Here is a 6,669-nt window from a genome sequence, read left to right as displayed (position 1 = left end):
TACGTGCTATTATCATCATGAGGTGGAAGCTCTTCCATGTTAACTTTGAAATTCACAAAAGGTTTATTATAGTCTGAATTCTATATATAGTTTTGGTATATCAACTCCATGACTTTAATCTGTGCCCTTCTGGTGCCCTGTGATAAGGAAGAAAAATTTATTTTCTAATTTTCTGTCTACCTCTTCTATTATTAAAAATTATCTTCTGTCTGTGACATTGGATTTTGGGAAAATATGGTGGAGAAAAATAAAAGTAATGTGCTTGCTACTTAGCATTACTTATTTTTATGCAATGCCATTAATATCCCTAGTGCATTGAAACCTGTTTACCTCCCATCTGTTTTCTTCCTGTCACAAACAAAACTTCTATGGCTTGATGGCTTTTGATTCACCTTCTCTGAAGCTTCAGAAGAATGAATGCAAACATTCTGGAGTGTGTAAGCATCATGCAAGCAAGAGAAAATATTTTATAAAAGAATAAACAAAGGCAAAGAAATTCTAGAGTTTTTTTTTAATGTTTTATTTAACCAAGATGGCTTCACAGGTAAATGAGGTACTTGCCGCCTCCCACAACCACATCAAAATTACACCTAAAATACAGAAGAACCATTATTCAGAATGGCCTGAAATCTGGTGGAATGGAAGGCCAACAACTAGAGGAGTAAAGAAAAAAGTACATCAAGACTGGTAGGAGGGGCAGAGGTATAGAATGGGCTGGTCCGATACCCACATGTGGCATTTTTTAAATGGGAAGAGATACCTACGCTGTGAAGGTAGGGCCTCGGCTAGCTTTAAGCCTAGAGCCCCATGGAAAGGTTCAAGACAGTGTTAACAATAGCAAGAATACTAAATATACCCAGCAGTGCCTGACACTGTTCTAAGCATTCTCCGTGCATTACTTAATGAAGTCCTCACAACAACCCCGTGGATAGTTCTGCATCTCACAACTGAAGAAGGTGAGGGTACAGTGGCAGCGAGAAGACTATGAGGGCCTCCTTTCCCAACAATCAGAGAAGATAAGGAATCTTCTTTGATTATTGGAAGCAAGGGTCCCAGCCCCACACCAGACCCCCAACCCAGGGTTCCAGAGCTGGGAAGGAAATCCCCATAACTCTGGGCTGTAAAAATCATCAGAGATATAGCTGAGTGACATGGAGTCTGCTGGAGACTCAGGCAGTTCCTCTTAAAGGGCCAGCACACGAATTTACATGGTCCCTCTGAGTTCCAGCACTGGGCGGTGCCATTGAGAGAACCAGGGACATATGTGGAGGAACTGGATTGTCTGGCATTGGTGCAGGAACTTGGGGTGACTTACTCCAAGACAGGGGTGCTGGCAGGGGTCACTGTTTTGTGCCCAAACATTGATTGGTTGTCTCCTGCCCACCCCCTCATGGGGATCCAGCTCGCAACCCTGGGCATGTGCACTGACTGGGAATTGAACTGGCAACCTTTTGTTGCATGGGATGATGCTCAACCAACTATGCCACTCTGGCCAGTGCAAGGGAGTTACCATTTTTAATCTAAGTTTACAGACAAGAAAATAGGATTCAAGAAAAGTTACGTCGTTTATAGAAGATTAAGATCATTTTCAGCAAGTTTACTGGCAACTCCAAGAATAGAAACAAAGCAGTTTAATTGTCTTCACTATGCAGCAGCTAGTATAACCTGATACACCTACCTGAAAGGCTTATAATGAGTTTCAACTGAGATATATGCAAATACTTTGTATATTACAAACTTTGCAAATATGTGCATACAGATGATAATTGTGCAGTATGGGTAGTTTAATAAGAATTAACATTTGCATATAATTGTTAAATTGACATCATGTACAATTTAGTAATAGAGCATGCCAACCACTATTTGAATATATAGAATGCCAAAAGAACTTCTGGGAACAAAATTTGAAAGATGGAACTATTATATAAAAATTCTATAATTTTTTTTCTTTTCCTTTTTTTGGGGGGGGGGCGGGGGACATAAGGTTTTTTTAAATTTTTATTTCTGAAATATTTTTGAGCAAATAAACTAGTGTACTTTGCCTACTCCCGAAGGAACTGAATAATGTGGACTATAAGATCTTAATTTAGAAATTGACACATTCTTTAAAAATACAACTTACCCAAACAGATACAAGATGGAAAGGAAATTGAAAGAGCTCTTGTATTAGTTATCTATTGTCACAGCACACATTACCCCTAAACTCAGTGGCTTAACACAATTTCTTATCTCCCACTTTCTGTAGGTCAGGGGTCTGCATGTGACTTAGATGGGCCCCCTCCTTTGGGTCTCTCACAGACTGCACCCTAGGTGTTGGCTGGCATGGCAGTCATCTCAACAGCTCACCTGGGGAGAGGTCTGCCTCCAAGCTCACTCCCCCGATTGTGGGCAGGATTCAGCTCCTCCCGGAGTGTTGGAATGAAGGCCTCATTTTTTGTTGGCTGAAGGCTGCCCTCAGTCCCTTGCCACAGGAGCCTCTCTGAAGGACAGCACACAATTAATATGGTAGCTTGGCTCATCCAAGTAGCAAGCAAGAAGAGCCCGAGACTAAGAAGGGCAAGACTGGTGTTGAGAGCTCATTGGAGAAGGTGAAGTTCAGCCCACTGGACAGTAGAGAAGTTTCCTGGTTTTCCCAGGCTGGAACTGGTTGTTGACAAACAGAAAGCAAGTCTCTGGGCCACAGGCGAGCTGCACAGGACCGTGCAAAGGTAACTAGTACCAGAGCAGCCCTTGGGTGCCAATGCAGGCAGGAGGCCTTCGGAAGCTGGTGGGAAGAGGAAGCATTCAGGGCACCTATTTCCTATTGTTGAGGTATTTTGTCCCAAAGTCAGACCTGTAGATTCTCCCTCAGCCTGGGAGGGGCTTTCTCCAATTGGGCTGCATGCATATGCTCTGACACAGGAAGGAAACCTGTGGCTTTTCTCTTAGTGCTCAAGTCACTGACTCACTTCTCTTCCTCCAACACAGTGCTCCTTTTCTTCCCAGTGTCTGGAGCTGCCAGCCGAAAGGGATCTGGACCAAGCTAGGCTAGGCAACTGCATTGAGGTCAGTGGGGAAGAAGTGGTTGAATGCCAGTGATGGGTGAGCCTGCTTTGTCCACAGTCCCTTGGACCCCCCCAAATTTTCTTTCCTTTGGAGTAGGTTTCAGTAGAATGTGAAAATCCTCTCACCCTCCATAAGGATGGCAAGCCTTACTTTTTCTTTCCAAATCTCTCTGAATTAACAATAAATAAGTATAAAAAGTAATCTATACTAATGATAGCCCAGGGCCGTCATGACCTAAACGACCAGATAGATGACAGGTCACCAAGAAGTGCATGGAGCACCTCTTGGTCCCTCCCCTGTGGCCCAAAGGCTCCTATTACAGCAAGGCTGGTGGCAGGTGGGTGGGCGGGTGGAGTGGCGGGGGAAGGGGCAGGGCGAGGTGGACATGGTGAGGTCATTAACCTCCAACCCGGGAAGAGAAAGAGGCAAGGCCTGATCTGCAGTTGCCACAGCGGCTGCAGATCAGGCCGAGATAGGCCCGGAGAGAAAGGCAGATGTCAGCTGGGCCGTTCTGGATTTCCGAGAAGAGCCAATGGCTGCTTAGGAGGCAGAGCTTTCGACACTGACTAGCATAGAAACTGACCAATCAGAACCAAATCTGGGTGAACTGCGAGGAGCCAATGGCTGCATAGGAGACATAGCTTTTGACGCTGACTGGCATAGAAATAGACCAATTAGAACCAAATCTAGGTCCACTGTGAGGAGCCAATGGCTGCCTAGGAGGTGGAGCTTTTGACATTGAGTGGCAAAGAAACTGACAAATCAGAACCAAATCTGGGTGAAGTGCAAATTGCCAATGGCTACCAAAGAGGCGGGGCTTTTGATGCTGACTGGCAAAGAAATTGATCAATCAGAACCAAATCTGGGTGAAGTGCGAGTTGCCAATGGCTACCAAAGAGGCGGGGTTTTTGATGCTGACTGGCATACAAATTGACCAATCAGAACCAAATCTGTGGGAAGTGCGAGTTACCAATGGCTACCTAAGAGGCGGGGCTTTTGACGCTGACTGGCATAGAAATTGACCAATCAGAACCAAATCTGGGTGAAATGTGAGTTGCCAATGGCTACATAGGAGGCGGAGCTTTTTATGCTGACTGGCATAGAAATTGACCAATCAGAACCAAATCTGGGTGAAGCGCGAATTGCCAATGGCTACCTAGGAGGCGGAGCTTTAGACAGTGACTGGCATAGAAATTGACCAATCAGAACCAAATCTGGGTCAACTGTGAGAAACCAATGGCTACGTAGGAGGTGGACCTTTTGACGCTGAGTGGCATAGAAAATGACCAATCAGAACCAAATCTGGATGAAGTGTGAGGAGCCAATGGCTGCCTAGAAGGCGGAGCTTTAGATGCTGACTGACATCGAAACTGACCAATCAGAACCAAATTTGGGTCTACTGTGAGGAGCCAATGGCTGCCTAGGAGCAGAGTGTTTGAAGGTGACTGGCATAGCAACTGACCAATCAGAACCAAATCTGGGTGAAATATGAGGAGCCAATGGTTGCCTAGGACTTGGAGTTTTTTTACCTGACTGGCATAGAGACTGACCAATCAGGACCAAATCTGGGTGAAGTGCCAGGAGCCAATGGATGCCTAAGAGGTGGAGCTTTTGACATTGAATGGCACAGAAACTGACCAGTCCGAATCAAAGCTGGGTCAACTGTGAGAAGCCAATGGCTGCCCATGAGGCAGAGCTTTTGACTGGCATAGAAACTGACCAATCAAAACCAAATCTGGGTCAACAGTGAAGAGACAATGGCTGCCTAGAAGGCGGGGCTTTTTGATTCTGACTGGTATAGAAACTAACCAATCAGAACCAAATCTGGGTCCACTATGAGGACACAATGGCTGCCTTGGAGGGGGAGCTTTTGATGCTGACTGGCATAGAAACTGACCAATCAGAACAAAATCTGTGTCAACTGTGAGGAGCCAATGGCTGCCTAGGGGGCAGAGCTTTTCATGCTGGCTGACATAGAAACTGACCAATCAGAACCAAATTGGGTTAACCATGAGGAGCCGATGGATGCCTAATACGGAGCTTTTGATGCTGACTGGCATAGAAACTGACCATCAGAACCAAATTTGGGTCATCTTAAGAAGCAAATAGCTGCCTAGGAGGTGGACCTTTTGATGCTGACTGGCATAGCAACTAACCAATCAGAACCAAATCTGTGTGAAGTGTGAGGAGCCAATGGCTGCCTAAGAGGCAGAGCTTTTGACATTGACTGGCATAGAAACTGACAAATAAGCACCTAATCTGTGACAACTGTGAGGAGCCAATGGCTGGCTAGGAGGCAGAGCTTCTCATGCTGACTGGCATAGAAACCAACCAATCAGAACCTATTCTGTGAACTCTGAAGGCAGAACCTAAGGTGGGGGCTGAGGAGGGGTTTTAAGGGCAACAGCTATTTGGTGTAAGGTGTAAGAAAGTGGTTCAAATTTTTAATGACCAGTTTGGCAGTATAGTACATATGGCTGGCTATCAGTCCAGATATAGGTATTATGTATTTTTGTATACAAAGAGGATTTCCTCTTGCTGAAAAAGGCTTTTCCCCCCATTTAAACAATCCTATTCTATATGATCTATCTATACTACTAAAAGGGTAATATGCTAATTAGACCAGGTCGACCGACCATCTTCTGGACGTCCAATTTCCTTTTAGACAAAGTCATGGTGGTGGGGGCTGAGGCAGAGGCAGTTAGGAGCAATCAGGCTGGCAAGGGAGGGCAATTGGGGGTGAGATCAGGCTGGCAGGGAGTTAGTGGCAATCAGGCTGGCAGGGGAGAGCAGTTGGGGGCAATCAGGCAGGCAGGCAGAGGGGTTAGGGGCAATCAAGCAGGCAGGTAGGTGAGTGGTTAGGATCCAGTGGTCCCCGATTGGAAAGGGTGCAGGCTGGGCTGAGGGAACCCCCCTCTGTGCACGAATTTTGTGCACCAGGCCTCTAGTATATCTATAATAGAACTAAAATGGTGACAAATGACCAAGGATTGACCAAAGATTTTGACAAATTTCTGAAATACTGCAAAACGTAAGGTGTTATTTTGACAGATGAAATAGTGGTGGATACACCAGTTCACAACACAGAAGACAGAAAGGAAAGAGACAGTTGAAAAGCCTGTGAAGGTGGAGGGATTGTGAGCCAGGAGCTATCACCTACTAAGAGTTAGATTGGGAAGTAAGGTGGAACTCTGATTAATGGAAAAACTGTTTAAAAAAAATAGTTCCGCCAAAACCGGTTTGGCTCAGTGGATAGAGCCAGGGTCATAACCACCAAAGGCTCGACCAGACTGGAAGTCAGTGCTGAGTTGCGGTGGTGACCCAGCACTGACAGGGGCTGCTGCAGGTGCCCCGACTCAGCACTGACTGCCTAGGGGGCTGCAGTTAAGGCCCAGAAAGAGGCCTGCAGAGAGACAGGGTCTGATCTGTAGCCTTTGTGGCAGCTGTTGATCAGAACTTGCCTCTCTTTCACTCCTGGCCTGGCCAACAGTCGCACCTCCATTTCTCTCCAGGATTCCACTGGGGCTGCTGATCAGCCCACCTTTCTGATCAGGCCCCGTTGATAGGCCCTGAGATGCTGACTGGCATAGAAACTGACAAATCAGAACCAAATCGTGAATGTAA

The sequence above is a fragment of the Myotis brandtii genome, unplaced genomic scaffold (assembly GCF_000412655.1).
Source record: "Myotis brandtii unplaced genomic scaffold, ASM41265v1 scaffold657, whole genome shotgun sequence".
Lineage (NCBI taxonomy): Eukaryota > Metazoa > Chordata > Mammalia > Chiroptera > Vespertilionidae > Myotis > Myotis brandtii.
Note: the sequence above shows the minus strand (reverse complement) of the source record.